At 43.8% G+C, this 23,188-nt stretch overlaps 1 long non-coding RNA gene across 1 annotated transcript; it reads left to right on the top strand.

Moving 5' to 3' along the window:
* The first annotated feature begins 2,604 nt into the window (after positions 1–2,604).
* On the top strand, positions 2,605–22,587 carry LOC144506797 (uncharacterized). The gene is made up of 3 exons (XR_013499962.1): positions 2,605–2,697; positions 19,515–19,625; positions 21,230–22,587. It is a non-coding gene; the product is annotated as an uncharacterized LOC144506797 (long non-coding RNA).
* The last annotated feature ends 601 nt before the right edge of the window (positions 22,588–23,188 follow it).

The raw sequence follows: 23,188 nt of genomic DNA, 5'->3' as shown, positions 1-23,188 counted from the left end.
AGCATCTGCTTATCGTCATTTTTTGCATGTACTGACTGGCTCCATTGGCCACTTTAAGGAGCATGTGATCCACACATGACTGCCGACCATCGGTGTGGGGGTGAGGTGCAGTTGGTGGAGAATAGAAACAGTGGAAGGTTAGGAGCGTGGGGGATTCAGTGATGGTAATCACAGCTTTATCAGGGCGGCACGGTGGCACAGTGCTTAGCACTGCTGCCTCACAGCACCAGGGACCTGGGTTCAATTCCTGCCTTGGATGACTCCAAGTGGAGTTTGCACATTCTCCCAGTGTCTGCGTGGGTTTCCTCCGGGTGCTCCTGTTTCTTCCCAGTCAAACATGTGCAGGTTAGGTGGAATGGCCATGGTAAAATTGCCCCTTAGTGTCCCACAATGTGTAGGTGAGATGGATTAAGTGCTTTTTTTGATTTGATTTATTATTGTCACATGTATTATCATACAGTGAAAAGTATTGTTTCTTGCGCGCTATACAGACAAAGCATACGAGAGAGTGCAGAATGTAGTGTTACAGTCATATTTAGGGTGTAGAGAAAGATCAACTTAATGCAAGGTAAGTCCATTCAAAAGTCTGACAGCAGGGAAGAAGCTGTTCTTGAGTCGGTTGGTCCGTGACCTCAGACTTTTGTATCTTTTTCCCGACGGAAGAAGGTGGAAGAGAGAATGTCCGGGGTGCGTGGGGTCCTGGATTATGCTGGCTGCTTTGCCGAAGCAGCGGGAAGTGTAGACAGAGTCAATGGATGGGAGGCTGGTTTGCGTGATGGATTGGGCTACATTCATGACCTTTTGTAGTTCCTTGCGGTCTTGGGCAGGTGCTTTCTAAATGCAACTCTTCTTTTTGTCCCTTCCAGTTAAACAATTCATGGATGTTGAAATAGTAAAGAACAAAAGCAATTGACCTTCCTCCTACAGAGCATCAGTAGTAGGCCATTCCACCCATCCAGCCTGCTGTGCCATTCAAGATGATCATGATTGATCATCCACTTCAATGTCTTCTCCCTACACTATCCCAAAATCCTTTTCCATCATTGGTGTTTGGAAATCTGTCAGTCGCTACTTCGTTAACTGAGACCTTTGCTCCAGTTTATTGATAGGCATTAAAACATGGGGCGGCACGGTAGCACAGTGGTTAGCACTGCTGCTTCACAGCTCCAGGGACCTGGGTTCGATTCCCAGCTTGGGTCACTGTCTGTGTGGAGTTTGCACGTTCTCCTCGTGTCTGCGTGGGTTTCCTCCGGGTGCACCGGTTTCCTCCCACAGTCCAAAGATGTGCGGGTTAGGTTAATTGGCCATGCTAAAAATTGCCCCTTAGTGTCCCGAGATGTGTAGGTTAGAGGGATTAGTTGGGTAAATATGTAGGGATATGGGAGTAGGGCCTGGGTGGGATTGTGGTCGGTGCAGACTCGATGGGCCGAATGGCCTCTTTCTGTACTGTAGGGTTTCTATGATTCTATGAACATTATCTTTAAATTAAATCACATCTTTATTATGAAAATGTAAAAGCTTTACATACTGTTACAAGACTGATCTCTTACACTGTATCACAAGCAAGTGCTTCTATTCCCCTATAAATCCACCCTAATAGGGTTGTCTCTACCCACTCGCATTGGACAGGCCTGGAGATGGGTCAGAGTTCAAGCTTAGAGCTTGAGGTTTCCATTTCTTCTATTTTCTGTTCTCTTTAATTCTGTGCTTCAAAACTCCAATATTTATCTTCTGAGCTTGGCTGAAAAACATGGATTTCCACACGTGGCACTGACCGTAGGCATATCATTTAAATTGGATTATTGCAGGCTGCAGACCTTAGGGCCATTATTCTTAGCTTTTTTGACTCATATCTGATTTCTGACCTTTTGATCAATTAAAATGAACTCATTATCGAGGATGTGTGCCGTTTCTATCCTGCTGACTTTATCACCCTTTGTAAAACCAAAGATAATTGTTGTAAGTAAACAGAGCAGTCCCACGTGCTCAACCTGGAGTTAAAACCTTTTGTCCTCAAATTAGCCACATTTCCCATGAAGTCATAGCACTGTCCTTCCTTTGCTTGGCCATTTTGTATTAGACTATAGCTTGTCAGCTACAAAACAGACTCAATGACTGAGCTTCCATAGCCCTTTCTGATGGAGAATTCCAAAGATTCACAACCCTCTGTCAGAGAGTTGGTGCAGACTCCATGGGCCAAATGGCCTCCTTCTGCACTGTAGAGATTCTATGATTCCATTCTATCGAGGGACTAAATGTTTTCCTGTACCTATGTTCTTGTAGAGAAAAAAAACTGTTGTTATATCTCAGATGCCCCACAGATTGCTGATTTCTTTATAGGAATGATATTAAGTTATCATTAAGCCCAGGCATTTGTTACTTGCACCTAGTCTTCAAGTTACCTTTCAAAAGATATTCTGCGCATAAATTTCAATGAGAAAGTTATATGTTTGACGATGTTTCAGCTCGTTGCCAATAGTCAGTGGTTTCAGAAACAGTTGCCTGAACTTTTTACTGCGGTTTTCAGAGAATGTTTTTAAAAACACATTCCACCTTTAGTAAGCAAGTCGCATCTAGATTTCAATATGCAAATTCCAGAGTCATGAGGCAAAACAGAAACTCTTATCAAGAGCAGTGAGCAAACATTTGATAACACGGGGATGTGGATGGTGTGACTGAGACTCCCGAGTTCATCAGGTAAGCGTGTTTGAGACAAGTTAGTTTAATTTTGACTCCAGGACTGCCTTTACTGTAAAACTCTGCAACATTGCAACCGGCTGAGTTGAGATTTAACCTCCCACTCCCTTGTCTTGCCGGAGGGATGGGGGGTTGGAAAGAGGGCGGCTGAGTCTTTGATCTATTCAATGGGGTTATTTTGGGGGGGATGATTCTTCTCGCTCCTTACACCTTAAGGAGAAGTAACTCTCTTGAAACGATACAGGGGAACCCCACTCGCTCTGGCTGGAGGTGGCTGACCTTGTTCCCACTGTTAAAACTGAGTTTCTCACCATCAAACTTTCCTCTGACTCTGGGATATGATATCCCTGATGTACTTACTGTCCAAACCTTACACTCCCTGCCTGTGGCTGCCTGAGTATTGAGAGTTTTGTCCTCTTTACAATTCCCACTTTAAATATACCAAGGCGACTTTAACTCATGTATTTGTTCTTTCTCCGTCTCTACCCCAAGCCTTGGAGCTAATCCAGAACAATATCGTGTCACATTCCATTGGCCATGGGTGTGAGTGTGAAGGATGTCCTCTGGTCCATTTTCTGGTTGTTGGCTCTCCTTTACTTAGCCTGGCCGATCAGTATGTTCCTGGGCTTCCTCTACGGTTTTGTCTCTCCTCTGAGCACCTGCGTGGGTCTGGACAAAGTCACTGAATTTCTCCTGAAAGGAACCAGCCTGGGCCGCTCCTGCTCGACGCCCCCCCCCCCCCCCCCCGCCCTTCATTATTTTCACTTTTTCAGTTCCCACTTCATTTTTAACGTCAATTTTAACCCGTTCCGATTTGTCTGAGTCGATATTGGCCTGGAGATCTGAGTGTCTCACCTGATGAAGAAGCAGCGCTCCAAAAGCTTGAGATTCCAAATAAACCTGTTGGACTTTAGCTAAACCTGTTGTGAGACTTCTTACTGTGCCCACCCCAGACAAACGCCAGAATCTCCCCATCATGGAAAACTTGGGCTTGCAATCCCATAACTTTGGCACAATTTTTTTACATTGAATCATTGAATATGTACTTTTGTGATTTAATATTGGTAATAAATAACTCCAGGTTATAAATGACCTGTTTAATATTAATGATCTTTAATGTTACTGCCTATCTGGATAGGCTGGACAATGTGGGTGGGTATAATTCACTTATATTGTTTCGACCATTTGCAAAGTATCAAGTCACAAACAGTTTTAATGTTATCTATCGCTTGATGGACATGGTTAAAGCAAGTGACAGTTTACAACAAAGTTATAACCTGCTGTAGCCAGCCCATGTACCTTGTCTATACATACGGAATGTTATTGAAAATTATTGATGAATAAGGAGACCTGTTAAATAAAAGCCAAACTCCAGTGTTTGTGCATGTGACGTATTTTTTTATTTTTCAGTTAAAGTTGTGTAAAAGAATCGGAGGTTTTTTTAATCCAAAACAGGAAGTGAAGCCTGGGAAGGTTTTTGGAGGGTATAAAAAGGGCTTCCTTGTGGGTTTCAGCCTCATTGTTCCACAGGAGCAGGCTGAGGGTAAGGCAGTGTCTTTGTGCATGTGACTTATTTCTTTATTTTTCAGTTACAGTTGTGTAAAAGAATCAGAGGTTTATTTTATCCAAAACAGGAAGTGAAGCCTGGGAAGGTTTTTGGAGAGTATAAAAATTGCTTCCTTTGGGGTTTCAGCCTCATTGTTCCACAGGAGCAGGCTGAGGGTAAGGCAGTGTCTTTGTGCATGTGACTTATTTATTTTTCAGATAAATTTGTGTCAAAGAATCGGAGGTTTTTTTTAATCCAAAACAGGAAGTAGGCCCAGGAGAAGCCTGGGAAGGTTTTTGGAGGGTATAAAAAGGGCTTCCTTGGGGGTTTCAGCCTCATTGTTCCACAGGAGCAGGCTGAGGGTAAGGCAGTGTGTTTGTGCATGTGACGTATTTATTTATGTTTCAGTTAAAGTTGTGTAAAAGAATCGGAGGTTTTTTTTATCCAAAACAGGAAGTGAAGCCTGGGAAGCTTTTTGGAGGGTATAAAAAGGGCTTCCTTGGGGGTTTCAGCCTCATTGTTCCACAGGGGCAGGCTGAGGGTAAGGCAGTGTGTTTGTGCATGTGACTTATTTATTTTTCAGTTAAATTTGTGTCAAAGATTCGGAGGTTTTATTTAATCCAAAACAGGAAGTAGGCCCAGGAGAAGCCTGGGAAGGTTTTTGGAGGGTATAAAAAGGGCTTCCTTGGGGGTTTCAGCCTCATTGTTCCACAGGAGCAGGCTGAGGGTAAGGCAGTGTGTTTGTGCACGTGACCTATTTATTTATGTTTCAGTTAAAGTTGTGTAAAAGAATCGGAGGTTTTTTTAAATCCAAAACAGGAAGTGAAGCCTGGGAAGGTTTTTGGAGAGTATAAAAATTGCTTCCTTTGGGGTTTCAGCCTCATTGTTCCACAGGAGCAGGCTGAGGGTAAGGCAGTGTGTTTGTGCATGTGACTTATTTATTTCTCAGATAAATTTGTGTAAAGGATTCGGAGGTTTTATTTATCCAAAACAGGAAGTAGGCCCAGGAGAAGCCTGGGAAGGTTTTTGGAGGGTATAAAAAGGACTTCCTTGGGGGTTTCAGCCTCATTGTTCCACAGGGGCAGGCTGAGGGTAAGGCAGTGTGTTTGTGCATGTGACTTATTTATTTATGTTTCAGTTAAAGTTGTGTAAAAGAATCAGAGGTTTATTTTATCCAAAACAGGAAGTGAAGCTGGGGAGGTTTTTGAACGGTATAAAAAGGGCTTCCTTGGGGGTTTCAGCCTCATTGTTCCACAGGAGCAGGCTGAGGGTAAGGCAGTGTGTTTGTGCATGTGACTTATTTATTTATGTTTCAGTTAAAGTTGTGTAAAAGAATCAGAGGTTTATTTTATCCAAAACAGGAAGTGAAGCCTGGGAAGGTTTTTGAACGGTATAAAAAGGGCTTCCTTGGGGGTTTCAGCCTCATTGTTCCACAGGAGCAGGCTGAGGGTAAGGCAGTGTGTTTGTGCATGTGACTTATTTATTTATGTTTCAGTTAAAGTTGTGTAAAAGAATCAGAGGTTTATTTTATCCAAAACAGGAAGTGAAGCCTGGGAAGGTTTTTGAACGGTATAAAAAGGGCTTCCTTGGGGGTTTCAGCCTCATTGTTCCACAGGAGCAGGCTGAGGGTAAGGCAGTGTGTTTGTGCATGTGACTTATTTATTTATGTTTCAGTTAAAGTTGTGTAAAAGAATCGGAGGTTTTTTTAAATCCAAAACAGGAAGTGAAGCCTGGGAAGGTTTTTGGAGAGTATAAAAATTGTTTCCTTTGGGGTTTCAGCCTCATTGTTCCACAGGGGCAGGCTGAGGGTCAGGCAGTGTGTTTGTGCATGTGACCTATTTATTTTTCAGATAAATTTGTGGAAAGGATTCGGAGGTTTTATTTAATACAAAACAGGAAGTAGGCCCAGGAGAAGCCTGGGCAGGTTTTTGGAGGGTATAAAAAGGGCTTCCTTGGGGGTTTCAGCCTCATTGTTCCACAGGAGCAGGCTGAGGGTAAGGCAGTGTGTTTGTGCATGTGACTTATTTATTTATTTTTCAGTAAAAGTTGTGTAAAAGAATCGGAGGTTTTTTTAATCCAAAACAGGAAGTGAAGCCTGGGAAGGTTTTTGGAGGGTATAAAAAGGGCTTCCTTTGGGGTTTCAGCCTCATTGTTCCACAGGAGCAGGCTGAGGGTAAGGCAGTGTGTTTGTGCATGTGACTTATTTATTTATTTTTCAGTTACAGTTGTGTAAAAGAATCGGAGGTTTTTCTAATCCAAAACAGGAAGTGAAGCCTGGGAAGGTTTTTGGAGGGTATAAAAAGGGCTTCCTTGAGGGTTTCAGCCTCATTGTTCCACAGGAGCAGGCTGAGAGTAAGGCAGTGTGTTTGTGCATGTGACTTATTTCTTTATTTTTCAGTTAAAGTTGTGTAAAAGAATCGGAGGTTTTTCTTATCCAAAACAGGAAGTAGGCCCAGGAGAAGCCTGGGAAGATTTTTGGAGGGTATAAAAAGGGCTTCCTTGGGGATTTCAGCCTCATTGTTCCACAGGAGCAGGCTGAGGGTAAGGCAGTGTGTTTGTGCATGTGACGTATTTATTTATGTTTCAGTTAAAGTTGTGTAAAAGAATCGGAGGTTTTTTTAAATCCAAAACAGGAAGTGAAGCCTGGGAAGGTTTTTGGAGAGTATAAAAATTGCTTCCTTTGGGGTTTCAGTCTCATTGTTCCACAGGAGCAGGCTGAGGGTAAGGCAGTGTGTTTGTGCATGTGACTTAATTATTTATTTTTCAGTTAAAGTTGTGTAAAAGAATCGGAGGTTTTTTTAAATCCAAAACAGGAAGTGAAGCCTGGGAAGGTTTTTGGAGGGTATAAAAAGGGCTTCCTTGGGGGTTTCAGCCTCATTGTTCCACAGGAGCAGGCTGAGGGTAAGGCAGTGTGTTTGTGCATGTGACTTATTTATTTATGTTTCAGTTAAAGTTGTGTAAAAGAATCGGAGGTTTATTTTATCCAAAACAGGAAGTGAAGCCTGGGAAGGTTTTTGAACGGTATAAAAAGGGCTTCCTTGGGGGTTTCAGCCTCATTGTTCCACAGGAGCAGGCTGAGGGTAAGGCAGTGTGTTTGTGCATGTGACTTATTTATTTATGTTTCAGTTAAAGTTGTGTAAAAGAATCGGAGGTTTTTTTAAATCCAAAACAGGAAGTGAAGCCTGGGAAGGTTTTTGGAGAGTATAACAATTGCTTCCTTTGGGGTTTCAGCCTCATTGTTCCACAGGGGCAGGCTGAGGGTCAGGCAGTGTGTTTGTGCATGTGACCTAATTATTTTTCAGATAAATTTGTGTAAAGGATTCGGAGGTTTTATTTAATACAAAACAGGAAGTAGGCCCAGGAGAAGCCTGGGCAGGTTTTTGGAGGGTATAAAAAGGGCTTCCTTGGGGGTTTCAGTCTCATTGTTCCACAGGAGCAGGCTGAGGGTAAGGCAGTGTGTTTGTGCATGTGACTTATTTATTTATTTTTCAGTTAAAGTTGTGTAAAAGAATCTGAGGTTTTTTTAATCCAAAACAGGAAGTGAAGCCTGGGAAGGTTTTTGGAGGGTATAAAAAGGGCTTCCTTTGGGGTTTCAGCCTCATTGTTCCACAGGAGCAGGCTGAGGGTAAGGCAGTGTGTTTGTGCATGTGACATATTTATTTTTCAGATAAATTTGTGTAAAAGAATCGGAGGTTTTTCTAATCCAAAACAGGAAGTGAAGCCTGGGAAGGTTTTTGGAGGGTATAAAAAGGGCTTCCTTGAGGGTTTCAGCCTCATTGTTCCACAGGAGCAGGCTGAGAGTAAGGCAGTGTGTTTGTGCATGTGACTTATTTCTTTATTTTTCAGTTAAGGTTGTGTAAAAGAATCGGAGGTTTTTCTTATCCAAAACAGGAAGTAGGCCCAGGAGAAGCCTGGGAAGATTTTTGGAGGGTATAAAAAGGGCTTCCTTGGGGGTTTCAGCCTCATTGTTCCACAGGAGCAGGCTGAGGGTAAGGCAGTGTGTTTGTGCATGTGACGTATTTATTTATGTTTCAGTTAAAGTTGTGTAAAAGAATCGGAGGTTTTTTTAAATCCAAAACAGGAAGTGAAGCCTGGGAAGGTTTTTGGAGAGTATAAAAATTGCTTCCTTTGGGGTTTCAGTCTCATTGTTCCACAGGAGCAGGCTGAGGGTAAGGCAGTGTGTTTGTGCATGTGACTTAATTATTTATTTTTCAGTTAAAGTTGTGTAAAAGAATCGGAGGTTTTTTTAAATCCAAAACAGGAAGTGAAGCCTGGGAAGGTTTTTGGAGGGTATAAAAAGGGCTTCCTTGGGGGTGTCAGCCTCATTGTTCCACAGGAACAGGCTGAGGGTAAGGTAGTGTGTTTGTGCATGTGACTTATTTATTTCTCAGATAAATTTGTGTAAAGGATTCGGAGGTTTTATTTATCAAAAACAGGAAGTAGGCCCAGGAGAAGCCTGGGAAGGTTTTTGGAGGGTATAAAAAGGGCTTCCTTGTGGGTTTCAGCCTCATTGTTCCACAGGAGCAGGCTGAGAGTAAGGCAGTGTGTTTGTGCATGTGACTTATTTATTTATTTTTCAGTTAAAGTTGTGTAAAAGAATCGGAGGTTTATTTTATCCAAAACAGGAAGTGAAGCCTGGGAAGGTTTTTGAAGGGTATAAAAATTGCTTCCTTGGGGGTTTCAGCCTCATTGTTCCACAGGAGCAGGCTGAGGGTAAGGCAGTGTCTTTGTGCATGTGACTTATTTATTTTTCAGTTAAATTTGTGTAAAAGAATTGGAGGATTTTTTAAATCCAAAACAGGAAGTAGGCCCAGGAGAAGCCTGGGAAGGTTTTTGGAGGGTATAAAAAGGGCTTCCTTTGGGGTTTCAGCCTCATTGTTCCACAGGAGCAGGCTGAGGGTAAGGCAGTGTGTTTGTGCATGTGACTTATTTATTTATTTTTCAGTAAAAGTTGTGTAAAAGAATCAGAGGTTTATTTCATCCAAAACAGGAAGTGAAGCCTGGGAAGGTTTTTGAAGGGTATAAAAAGGGCTTCCTTGGGGGTTTCAGCCTCATTGTTCCACAGGAGCAGGCTGAGGGTAAGGCAGTGTGTTTGTGCATGTGACTTATTTATTTATTTTTCAGTTAAATTTGTGTAAAAGAATTGGAGGATTTTTTAAATCCAAAACAGGAAGTAGGCCCAGGAGAAGCCTGGGAAGGTTTTTGGAGGGTATAAAAAGGGCTTCCTTTGGGGTTTCAGCCTCATTGTTCCACAGGAGCAGGCTGAGGGTAAGGCAGTGTGTTTGTGCATGTGACTTATTTATTTATTTTTCAGTAAAAGTTGTGTAAAAGAATCAGAGGTTTATTTCATCCAAAACAGGAAGTGAAGCCTGGGAAGGTTTTTGAAGGGTATAAAAAGGGCTTCCTTGGGGGTTTCAGCCTCATTGTTCCACAGGAGCAGGCTGAGGGTAAGGCAGTGTGTTTGTGCATGTGACTTATTTATTTATGTTTCAGTTAAAGTTGTGTAAAAGAATCGGAGGTTTTTTTAAATCCAAAACAGGAAGTGAATCCTGGGAAGGTTTTTGGAGGGTATAAAAAGGGCTTCCTTTGGGGTTTCAGCCTCATTGTTCCACAGGAGCAGGCTGAGGGTAAGGCAGTGTGTTTGTGCATGTGACTTATTTATTTATTTTTCAGTTAAAGTTGTGTAAAAGAATCTGAGGTTTTTTTAATCCAAAACAGGAAGTAGGCCCAGGAGAAGCCTGGGAAGATTTTTGGAGGGTTTAAAAGCAGGCCACACTTTTGAGCGGGCAGCATCAGGAGCGGGCAGGGGAGTGAGTGGGAAGCAGAGTGAAAGCTGTAAGGGCTTTGGCTCACAGGGCTTCGGGGGAAAGGGCGAGCAGGGGTGAGTTTCTTTTTTTTTAATTTCTAATTTACTTTTCTCTGTGTACCTTGGTAGAAAGGGTGAAATATGAGTGTTAAGCCAGTGTGTTGTTCGCAGTGCAGTATGTGGGAGGTCCTGGAGGCACCTGGCCTCCCGGACATCCACACCTGTGAGGGGTGTGTCGAGCTGCGGTTCCTGAGGGACCGTGTTAGGAAGCTGGAACTGCAGCTCGAGGATCTTAGGCTGTTAAGGGAGAATGAGGAGGTGATAGACAAGAGCTTTCATCAGGTGGTCACACCAGGGCCACGGGTGGAGGCCAAGTGGGTGACGGCCAGGAAGGGTAAAGCTCGGGTGATTGAGAGCACCCCGGTGGATGTGCCCCTACACAACAAGTACTCCTGCCTGAGTACTGCTGGGGGGGACAGCCCGCCTCGGGGAAGCAGCAGTGGCCGTGTCTCCGGGGTGGAGTCCGGCCCTGTCACTCAGAGGGCTAAGGAAAAGAGGAGGAAGGTAGTATTAATCGGGGACTCGATGGTCAAGGGGACGGACAGGCGATTTTGCGAAGGCAGGCGGGAGTCTCGCATGGTGGTCTGCCTCCCTGGGGCTGGGATCCAGGATGTCGCTGGGCGAGTCCCAGAAATCCTGAGGTGGGAGGGAGAGGAGCTGGAGGTAGCGGTACATATTGGTACCGCTGATGTGGGTAGGAAGGGGTCATGAAAAGAGAGTAGAGGGAATTAGGGAGACAGCTGAGAAGGAGGAAAACAAAGGTAGTAATCTCAGGATTGCTGCCTGTGCCACGGGAAGGTGAGGACAAGAATGGAGTGAGTTGGAGGATGAATGTGTGGCTGAGGGACTGGTGCAGGGGGCAGGGATTCAGGTTCCTGGACCATTGGGACCTCTTCAGGGGCAGGTGTGACCTGTACACAAAAAATGGGTGGCACTTGAATCCCAGGGGGACCAATATCCTGGCAGGAAGGTTGGCTAAGGCTACTAGATAGGTTGGGGGGAGGGGATCAAAATGAGGTGACTGAGAGTGAGGAAGGTAGCTCGCAAACAGAGAAGGGTTATAGGCAGTGCAAGAGGACGGATGGACAGGGAATAGAGAAGGGGAGAGCTCAGACCAAAGTATTGAGATGTGTTTACTTTAATGCCAGGAGTGTAGTGAATAAAGGGGATGAGCTCAGAGCGTGGATCGATGCCTGGAAGTGTGATGTGGTGGCCATTACGGAGACTTGGATGTCTCAGGGACAGGACTGGATACTCCAGGTGCCGGGATTCAGATGTTTCAGGAAGGACAGGGAGGGAGGCAAGAGAGGGGGTGGAGTGACACTGCTGATCAGGGATAGTGTCACAGCTGTAGAGAAGGTGTATGCTGTGGAGGGATTGTCCACCGAGTCTCTGCGGGTGGAAGTTCAGAGTGCGAAGGGGCCGGTCACTTTGCTGGGAGTTTTCTATAGGCCGCCCAATAGTAACAGGTAGGTGGAGGAGCAGATAGGGAAACAGATCCTGGAGAGATGCAGTAATAGCAGAGTTGTTGTGATGGGAGACTTTAATTTCCCAAACATTGATTGGAATATCCCTAGGGTAAGGGGATTGGATGGGGAAGAGTTCGTTAGGTGTGTTCAGGAGGGTTTCCTGACACAGCATGTGGACAAGCCTACAAGAGGAGAGGCCGTACTTGATCTGATACTGACCAATGAACCTGGACAGGTGTCAGATCTCTCAGTGGGAGAGCATCTTGGGGATAACGATCATAACTCTATCTCCTTTAGGCTTTCATTGGAAAAAGAGAGGATCAGGCAAGCTAGGAAAGTGTTTATATGGAGTAAGGGGAAATATGAAGACATCAGACAGCAAATTGGAGGAGTAAATTGGAAGGAGGTATTCTTGGGGAAATGTACTGAAGAGAGGTGGCAGTTTTTCAAGGAATGTCTGTCTCGAGTTCGACAGGACAACGTTCCGAGCGGACAGGGAGGTGTTGGTCGCTTAAAGGAACCGTGGTGCACGAAAGCTGTGCGGGACCTAGTCGAGAAGAAAAGGAAAGCGTACAAAAGGCTCAGAGAGCTTGGCGAAGATGGGGATTTAGAAGATTATACGGCTTGTAGGAAGGGACTAAAGAAGGAAATTAGGAGAGCCAGAAGGGGTCACGAGAAGGCCCTGGCAGGTAGGATTAAGGAGAACCCTAAAACGTTCTATAAATATGTGAAGAGTAAAAGGATGAGACGTGAAGGAATAGGGCCTATAAAAGGTGAAGGCGGGAAAGCCTGTACGGAACCAGTAGAAATGGCAGAGGTGCTCAATGAGTATTTTGCCTCGGTTTTCACAGAAGAGAAAGACCTGGGTGGATGTACTGCGGGCGTGCGGTGGACTGAAAGGATTGAGTATGTGGACTTTAAGAAAGAGGTTGTGCTGTAATCTTTGAATCGCATCAAGATAGATAAGTCGCTGGGTCCGGATGGGATGTACCCCAGGTTACTGTGGGAGGCGAGGGAGGAGATTGCAGAGCCTCTGGCGCATCTTTGCGTCGCCGATGGAGACGGGAGAGGTGCCAGAGGATTGGAGGATTGCAGATGTGGTTCCTATTTTCAAGAAGGGGAATAGGGAAAGCCCCAGGTAATTACCAACCGGTGAGTCTAACCTCAGTGGTTGGTAAACTGATGGAGAAGATCCTGAGGGACAGGATATATGAGCATTTAGAGAGGTTTAGTATGTTCCAGAATACTCAGCATGGCTTTGTCAAGGGCAGATCGTGCCTTACGAGCCTGGTGGAGTTCTTCGAAAATGTGACTAAACACATTGACGAAGGGAAGGCGGTAGGTGTGGTTTATATGGATTTTAGCAAGGCATTCGATAAGGTCCCCCATGCAAGGCTTCTAGAAAAAGTGAGAGGGCATGGGATCCAAGGGGCTGCTGCCCGGTGGATCCAGAACTGGCTTGCCCAAAGGAGGCAGAGAGTGGGTATAGATGGTTCTTTTTCTAAATGGAGGTCGGTCACCAGTGGTGTGCCCCAGGGATCTGTTCTGGGACCCTTGCTGTTTGTCATTTTCATAAATGACCTGGATGAGGAAGCAGAGGGATGGGTTGGTAAGTTTGCCGATGACACAAAGGTTGGTGGGGTTGTGGATAGTCTGGAGGGATGTCAGAAGTTACAGAGGGACATAGATAGGATGCAAGACTGGGCGGAGAAGTGGCAGATGGACTTCAACCCAGATAAATGCGTCGTGGTCCATTTTGGTAGGTCAAATGGGATGAAGGAGTACAATATAAAGGGAAAGACTCTTAGTACTGTAGAGGATCAGAAGGACCTTGGGGTCTGGGTCCATAGGACTCTAAAATCAGCCCCGCAGGTGGAGGAGGTGGTTAAGAAGGCGTATGGTGTGCTGGCCTTTATCAATCAAGGGATTGAGTTTAGGAGTCCGGGGATAATGATGCAGCTATATAAGATCCTCGTCAGAGCCCACTTGGAGTACTGTGCTCAGTTCTGGTCGCCTCACTATAGGAAGGATGTGGAAAAGATTGAAAGGGTGCAGGGGAGATTTACAAGGATGTTGCCTGGATTGAGTGGCATGCCTTATGAGGATAGGCTGAGGGAGCTCGGGCTTTTCTCCTTGGAGAGACGAAGGATGAGAGGAGACCTAATAGAGGTGTATAAGATGTTGAGAGGCATAGATCGGGTGGACTCTCAGAGGCTTTTTCCCAGGGTGGAAATGTCTGCTACGAGAGGACACAGGTTTAAGGTGCTGGGGGGTAGGTACAGGGGAGATGTTAGGGGGAAGTTTTTCACACAGAGGGTGGTGGGCGAGTGGAATCGGCTGCCATCAGTGGTGGTGGAGGCGAACTCAATGGGGTCTTTTAAGAGACTCCTGGATGAGTACATGGAGCTTAATAGGATGGAGGGTTATAGGTAGGTCTAGAAGGTAGGGATGTGTTTGGCACAACTTGTGGGCCGAAGGGCCTGTTTGTGCTGTAGTTTTTCTATGTTTCTATGTTTCTAATGTGGATGCTGGAAATCTGAAATTTAATAAAATGCTGGGAATACTCGACAGCACCTGTGGAGAGAAACGGAGTTCATGTTTCAGGTCGAGATGATCTTTCATCTGTTAATCCTTTGGAAAGCTTGTTCATTGTCATCTTTTTATTTGTAGGATTGCTTATCCCAGCGTATATAATATAGCCGTGAGGGCAATTGGACCCAAGCAGTGTTTACTCTTTACACGTTAGTGCATATGTGTTTTTTTTATTCATTTGAGGGACATGGGTGTTGCTGGCTGGCCAGCATTTATTGCCCATCCTTAATTGCCCCAAGGCAGTTGAGAGTCAACTACATTGCTATGGCTTTGGAGTCACAGGTGGGTCAGACCTGGTAAGGATGGTAGATTTCCTTTTCTAAAGGACATTAGTGAACCAGATGGGTTTTTCCGACAATCAACAACGATTTCATGTTGGACTTTAACCTGGTGTTGTGAGACGTCTTATTGTGCCCACCCCAGTCTGACATTGGCATCTCCACATCGTGGTTGGATTAGCCTGGGTCTGATAGGTCTTAAATGCTGGAATCCAGAAGTTGCCATATAATCACAATATATATTAATGATTTAGAAGAGGGAACTGAATGTATTATCTCCAAATATGCAGATGATACAAAGTTGGGTGGGAGGGTGAGCTGTGAGGAGGATGCAGAGATGCTTCAGCGTGATTTGGACAGTCTGACTGTGTGGGCATCTGTATGACAGATGCAGTATAATGTAGATAAATGTGAGGTTATCCACTTTGGTAGCAATAATAGGAAAACAGATTATTATTTGAATGAGTGTAAATTGACAGAAGTGGATACTCAATGAGACCTTGGAGTCCTCATGTATCAGTCGCTGTAACTAAGCGTGCAGGTACAGCAGGCAGTAAAAAAGGCAAATGGTATGTTGGCCTTCATAGCGAGAGGACTTGAGTTTAAGGGTCAGGATGTTGTGCTGCAAATTTATAGGGCGTTGGTGAGGCCACACCTGGAGTATTGTGTGCAGTTTTGGTGTCCTTATCTGAGGAAGGATGTCCTTGCTATAGAGGGAGTACAGCGAAGGTTTACAGGCTGATTCCTGGAATGGCAGGTCTGTATAATGAGGAGAGACTAAGTCGGTTAGGATTACATTCGCTGGAGTTTAGAAGAGTGAGAGGGGATCTCATAGAAACTTATAAAATTCTAACCGGGTTAGACAGGGTAGATTCAGAAAGAATGTTCCCAATGGTGGTTGAGTCCAGAATTAGGGGTCATAATTTGAGAAAAAGGGGTAAATCTTATAGAACTGAGGTGAGGAGAAATTTCTTCACCCAGAGAGTGGTGAATGTGTGGAATTCACTACCACAGAAAGTAGTTGAGGCCAAAACGTTGTGTGATTTCAAGAAGAAATTAGATATAGCTCTTGGGGCTAAAGGGATCAAGGGATATAGGGGGGAGAAGGGGATGGGGTAGCTCTTTAATAAAGGAAGAAATCAGTACAGTAGTGAGAAATGATCTTAGTTCAGAAGATCAAAGTGTAGAATCAGTTTGGGTAAATATAAGAAACACTAAAGGAAGGAAATCACTGGTGGGAGTCACTTGCAGATCCCCTGACAGTAGTGACATCGTAGGACTGAGCACAAACAAGATTTATTGGGTTTTGTAAAACAAGAGATTGCAATAACTGGATGCTTTTAATCTTCATATAGATTGGATGAGTCAAATTGGTGAAGGTGTCATCCTATATGAATCACAAAAGGTTAGCGTGCAGGTACAGCAAGCAATGAGGAAGGCAACTAGAATGTTGGCCTTTATTGCAAGGGGAAGGGACTGTAAAAGTGATGAAGTCTTGTTACAGCCTGCTTGCTGTTTTCATTCTCATGATTTCAATGTCCTGAATATTTTCTATAAAGGTTGGTTGATCCACTCTGTCAGATTCATGAGCATGAAGTGAAATTTTAAAAATACCTTTGAATTTGAATTTGATTGAGATTCTTCAACACTTTTTAATTTATATTCCTTATTTTTCATCCCAAAGACATTATTTCATGATTCCTTTTTTTAACATCTGCCAAAAGTCTAGCCATTCTTGAGATCTGGAGTCTCCTCCTCACATTCTGCCAGACACCGTACATTGATGGTATTAACAACATTTGATGCAGTGTTTGTCACGCCCAAATCCTGCTATTAGAGATGTGCAGCGAGAGAGAGAACAAAGTTGGCTTTGCACAGACACCACTTTCAACTCTTCAATCCAAGCCGTACCCACTTATTCTGATGCTTTGTTTTCAGACTGTTATTCAACACATTTAATTTTCCTCTATTCTGTTTAATTTCTCCTTTATTCAAAATGCTTGAATTTTTATAACCATTTTCATGTAAGCAATGATGACGGAATACTTTCTGACCCTTCCTACACACTTGCATCCCTTTATCTGTATATAAACCTTTATTGATCACTTCTTTAAAAACACGCCTTAAAACTCTCGAAACATGTTTGCCTTGATTGGACAGGAGCTGCCTGATCTGGATGATGCCATGTATCACTAAGTGTTAACATGACCTTGCTGCCTCACAGCTCCAGGGACCTGGGTTCGATTCCCGGCTTGGATCACTGTCTGTGTGGAGTTTGCACGTTCTCTCTGTGTCTGTGTGGGATTCCTCCGGGTGCTCTGGTTTCCTCCCACATTCTGAAAGACATGCTGGTTAGGTGCGTTGACCCGAACAGGTGCTGGACTGTGGCGACTAGGGGAATTTCACAGTGACTTCATTGCAGTGTTAATGTAAGCCTTACTTGTGACACTAATAAATAAACTTTTAATTAGAGTTAGTCCATAACTGACATTAGACAGACAAATACCCAGACGTTTTGCTGTATTTGGCAGTGTGACAGGGGGGCAGAAAAGTGGTATTGAACCTGCTGGGCCAACTTGGCACATCATAACATTCAAGGCTCTGTGCCAAGTGCTGGTAAATGGGATTAGGTGGGATGTCAAGTGTTTCTCATCTGTTGGTGCAGACTTGATGGGCCAAAGGGACTCTCCTGCACTCTATAATTCCATGATTCTATGACCAATGATGGCTTTCTCTGCCATTCCATTGGGAACATTAATAAAATGGCAAGGGGTGGGTCCCATGACATCGTGCTGACGGGGAAGGCTCTGACTGAATCTGCCCCACCAGCAACTTTGTATTTTAAAGATCGGAGCGCCATTTTTAAAGGCCATCCCCATACACAGAAGTTCATACGGAACCCTACCGTTGCACGCAGCTTGTCCCCATAGAAACATCTAAACTCTGGTACTCAGGGGCACTGCACTCCCGGCACCACCCCGAGGGACTGCAACTAAATATTAGGAAGACTGAAGAAACTGCGGCCATTCATGCCAGCAGGATTCTCCAGTCCCGCTGCAGTGAACAAAGATTTAGCTGAGCGCCAAATCCTCCATCCTTGCTGGCAGCGGCAGCAGGGCGTGAATGGCTGGAGAATTCAGGATATGGAGATGCCGGCGTTGGACTGGGGTAAACACAGTAAGAAGGATTCTTTGTATTTTAAAGATCGGAGCGCCATTTTTAAAGGCCATCCCCCTACACAGAACTCCATACAAATTATGGAGAATTCAGGCCATTGTCTTCAGTCCCATCCACAGATTCTCCTCCCAAACACTGCCTCCATTCCTACTGGCAAATATCTGAAGCTGAACCAGACTTTTCACAACTTTGGTTTCATATTTGACCCAAGGTGACCTTCCGGCCACATATCATTAAGTCTGCCTGTTTCCATCTCTGTAACATCATCCAACTCCACCTCGCTGCAACTCACCTGCACCTGAAACAAGCCCTCATCCACATCTTTGCTACGTCAAGACATGACTGTTCCTGTGCATCCCTTATCTGTCTCTGGTATTCTACTCTTGGAGTCACCCAAAGCTCTGTTGCCCTTGTCTTAACTTCCACCAAGTTCTGTTCATCCAGCAGCCCAAGGCCTATGCTGGTCTCCAGTTAAGCAATGACTTGATTTTAAAATTCTCATCCTCATTTTCCATCCCTCCATGGCCTCATCCCTCCCTATCTCTGTAAGTTCCTCCAGCCCCATAACCCTCCGACATGTCTGTGATATTCTAATTCTGGTCTCTTGGGAATCCCTGATTTTAAACAGGACACTGCTGGCACCTGTGCCTTCAGTTACCTGGGCCTTAAGCTCTGGATTTTCTACCTACAAACCTCTGCCTCTCTCCCTCTTTTTCCTCCTTTCAGACGTTCCTTAAAACCTACCTGTTTGGCCAAGCTTTTGGTGACCTGACCTAATATCTTCTTTGCGGGCTCGTGTCAAATTTGGTTTGATAATACTCCTGCAATGTTAAGGTGTCATAGAAATGCAAGTACATGCTGACACTATAGTTAAGAAAGCCCATCAACGCCTCTACTTTCTCAGAAGACTAAGGAAATTTAGCATGTCAGCTACGACTCTCACCAACTTTTATAGATGCATCATAGAAAGCATTCTTTCTGGTTGTATCACAGCTTGGTATGGCTCCTGCTCTGCCCAAGACTGCAAGAAACTACAAAAGTGAATGTAGCCCAATCCATCACACAAACCAGCCTCCCATCCATTGATTCTGTCTACACTTCCCGTTGCCTTGGAAAAGCAGCCAGCAAAATTAAGGACCTCATGCATCCCGGACATTCTCTCTTCCACCTTCTTCTGTCGGGAAAAAGATACAATAGTCAGGTCACGTACCAACCGACTCAAGAGCAGCTTCTTCCTGCTGCTGTCAGACTTTTGAATGGACCTACCTTGCATTAAGTTGATCTTTCTCTACACCCTAGCTATGACTGTAACACTACATTCTGCACCCTCTCCTTTCCTTCTCTATGAACAGTATGCTTTGTATAGCGCGCAAGAAACAATACTTTTCACTGTATGTTAATACATGTGACAATAATAAATCAAATCAAAATAGTTGTTGTATCTAAGCACCCTGATGGGTGATGGTCGAGTAACTATAGAAATTAAGTTATTGTTGTCGCAGTAAAGTATTTTAACATATTTTTCATCGCTCCAGAGGACAAACTCTGGATATTTTGGAAGCAGGTCCTCTGGCTGAAAGCAATTGCTCTGCATTCACCAGCTGCTGGAAAAGTTGTTGGAACGTTGCAATAGTGTGTATTGTTTCAAATACAAATTGCACCATGTTTATACAAGTTGTCGGCTAAAATAGTGTTGGTGAGGGTGGTTATCGCTGAAATACATTGCTTTGTGATGTCACTGTCATGTCACTTTGCCTCTGTGACATCCTACTGTGGAGAAATGATTTATTGTGTCACTTGCCACATGAGGGCTAGCAGTAAACTAACTGCTCTCTCAGCAGGTTCTTATTGACGGTCCTGTACTTTGAATTGATTACTTTTCCAAACAGAGTCCGGCTGTCTGTGCTGTTAAAGTACTGGCGAGGAAGTGACCCCAAAGTTTCAACAAAGGAGGTGTTGTAGTCTTCGATCTATTGAACAAATTACTTAGTCCATCAAAGGTAACAGTCTTTGACTATTGGTTCCATTGTTATTCAAATGGAAAACTTACCATAAGATGTATCAATGTTGATGGATGTTTCATTGCCAATAATGTGGTTTTTTTTAAAACTTAGTTTGGTTGAATTGTGCATTAAAGTTTACAGCTTCTTGCTTGAGAGGTTTAGATGGAGAGTGGAGGTCCCAATTTACAACAACATGTGGTGGAAGCAGATTTGGTCACAACTTTAAAATGGGAGTTGGATAAGTACCTTAAGAGAGAAAAATTGCAGGGCTACATGGAGAAAAAGGCAGCAGAGAGGAACTGGCTGATTTGCTCTTGCAGAGAGCCAGCACAGGCATGATGGACCGAATGGCCACCTTCTGTCACCATTTTATGATTCTATAATGCGCTCTGTTGCTCCCATCTCAGCGACATGTGAGGCAATTTTGTTCTGTCACGTATTGCTGATCTGAAAATAGGGCAGCAAAATAACTGAACAAAGATTAAAGGAGAGAATGGTGATGCAGCAACAGTTTATTGATAACATTCTAAACATTTGCTATTAATAAGCCTTCTCTCCTTTGATCATTCAACTACAATGTCTTTGCAGAAGAAAGAGAGGAGTGAAGGCTTCAGTAGGAATTTTTTTTTAAAATAAACACTGGTTGGAGAAACCTATTCGGTGTGCTTGTTTTACTGTGTCTATTAACGAAGCTTAGTCACAGACCCATTTAAATTGCAAAATACACAGCTAGGAGTGACACAGCATTTTTGACTGGAAATGTCCATCGGTGCGGCAACATAATATTATATTGGCTTCAATTTTTTAAAATTGTGATTTCAAAATTTGTTTTAAAAGTGAATGTTATATAAGGAGTGACATCATTCTTTCACATTATGATGACACGTGGCATCATAGAGCTTGTCTCTTCACAAGTTTTGAAAGCAAAGTTCATTTTTATTTGTTTTCACAGTGGCACAGTGGTTAGCATTGCTCCGCACAGCGCCAGGGACCCGGGTTCGATTCCGGCTTGGGTCACTGTCTATGCAGAGTTTGCACCTTCTTCCCGTGTCTGCGTGGGTTTCCTCCAGGTGCTCCGATTTCCTCACACAGTCTGAAAGACATGTTGGTTAGATGCATTGGCCATGCTAAATTCTCCCTCAGTGAGGGAGCTGGAGTATGGCGGCTCGGGGATTTTCACAGTAACTTCACTGCAGTGTTAAAGTAAGCCTACTTGTGACACGAATAAATAAACTTTAAACTTTAACATAGAAATGCTGATGGTGTATTGAAAATATATCAATAATGATGGTAAGCTGACTTCCCCAAATACCTTTCCTGATTAGTCATGAGGACTGCATTGCGTCAATAGGGAACTACATCAAATATTACTTTTTTGATGTTACACAATGTGATGCCATAATGCTGATCTGTACACAATGGCAGCTTGTATTTACAGAATATTGAATCACTCATATGTGTTGTATGTCCACCATAAGTATCTAGTATGTGCCTTAAAGTGTTTGTATAAGGAAAAATATTTGCGTCATTGTTTAGTGCAACATGTATTGCCTGGTGACTGTGGTGTACTCTTTAAACAATTTCTGTTTCCCTCACTTCAGTATTTGGAATTCACCCAGATCCAGTTTATCAACCTCCAGAACGACATGGCTAGCTGCTCGGAGCTCATGTGGTCCCTTTTCTGGCTTATTGTGCTGTTCTTTATAGGCTGGCCACTCAGTATATTCTTTGGGGGAATCTACGGGTTTTTATCACCTCTGACTACCTGCATTGGACTGGATCAGGTCACCGATGTCCTCTTACAAGGTGCAAATCTGGGCAGGACCTGTGCCGAGAACATGAGATCAAGCAAAGCTCTCTGCTAAAAAATCAAACGGATGTCTGCCACCCTTCCAGAAACCTCCTACAATTGTGAGCTGTCCACTTCACCGATTTAGATAACTGCGGATCACTACATTAAAACAGGCACAGAACTTTATGTTTCCCCTCCAACTTTTGCCGGCAGCTACAGATTTGTTTTAACACTTTTGCAACTTCTTTAGGCGACGTTACACCTTTAGAATGAAAACAAATACATTTTAAATTATTTGTAATTAAAATGCTGCAATAAATGACCATCCTCTCATTTTTATTTTCAAAATGTATCTTCGATATTTGTTCAAAGTTCTAAGTTATAGAAATAACTCAACTTACTGTTTACCTGAATCTGCAAAAACATCCAATGCTCCAGATTCATAGAACACTCAAAGTATTCATTCTGTCAAGGACTAAGTACTGTGGTGATAGTGAATTACCTGAAACTAAGCTATCAGTAATAGCAAGGAGAGCATGAAATAAACTAGATGAAGAGTGGTTTACTTACTGTTAATGCAACACTTGCTGATGTATTCTGCTTATTGTACATGCTATGTTTTTCTAAGTGGGCATTTGTTAAACAAGTTATCAGCATTTTCTTTCCCCTAGACACAGATTGCGGCTCAATAGATTTATTATAAGTGATGATGCAATGTCCTAAGTGCACACACTGCCCTTTCACCCTTTGGGTAACTTTCCAGGATAGCTCTACCAGATAGATTTTGTTTAGGACCAATCTTCCTCGAGTTTATAAATCCTCATTGTAAAACCATGCAAGGACATTACCTCACACCTTGTTTCTCACTGAGGTTCAGGTTTGCTCACTGAATACCCTAGGTGGATATGGCCACTTAGTGAGGATGAATGGATATGGCTCTCCCTCCTCCTCCTCCTCCCTCTTCCAGTAGTTTGTCCTACTCCCTGCCCATTCTCCCTGACCTTGCATTAAGTTGACCTTTCTCTATACTCTAGCTATGACTGTAACACTACATTCTGCACTCTCTCATTTCCTTCTCTATGAACGGTATGTTTTGTCTATATAGCGCGCAAGAAACAATACTTTTCACTGTATACTAATACATGTGACAATAAATCAAATCAAATCAAAATCAAACCATGCAAAGGTGTACACTGAACAGACATTTCACACACAAAGCTCATACCAGTTGCTAGTTTTGCTAAGGGTGATATTTACAATGGTGCAGAGAGTCAGAAAACAATTGTGTAGAGTTTACTCTTACTGTTCAAAGCATTCAAATGGGTTGTATGGATACAAATTGCAAGGGTTGCATACCTGGTGGATGAGAAACTGGGTTCGTTAGGGCAAGTTTAGGGTACTACAGATGATTCAAAAATGGCAAGACTGAGGCTGGAATTCTCCAGCCGTTCACACCCCACTCCGAGAATGGAGAATTTGGCGCTCGGCCAAATCTCTGTTTACTGCAGCGGGACTGGAGAATCCCAGCCGTGGGCGAGGTTGGAGAATCCAGCCCTGTATGTGCATTCTTGTGGAATGAACCGGATATCATATGGATGAGGGCATTAGTGTGCATGCAGCGAATATCTGCCACCTGGTACGCAAAGCAGGCAGAACGTGATGTCAATCAGTGTGCCAGCATTGCCATCTTGAAGCTTAACGCTCTGAGCAAATGTCCTCAATCTCGCAAAGCTGAACATCTGACCAGCATTAGGAAGGACCAGACCAA

This window comes from Mustelus asterias, chromosome 18, assembly GCF_964213995.1.
Source record: "Mustelus asterias chromosome 18, sMusAst1.hap1.1, whole genome shotgun sequence".
NCBI classification, from domain to species: Eukaryota; Metazoa; Chordata; class Chondrichthyes; order Carcharhiniformes; family Triakidae; genus Mustelus; species Mustelus asterias.
This window is presented reverse-complemented; position numbering and strand designations above follow the sequence as displayed.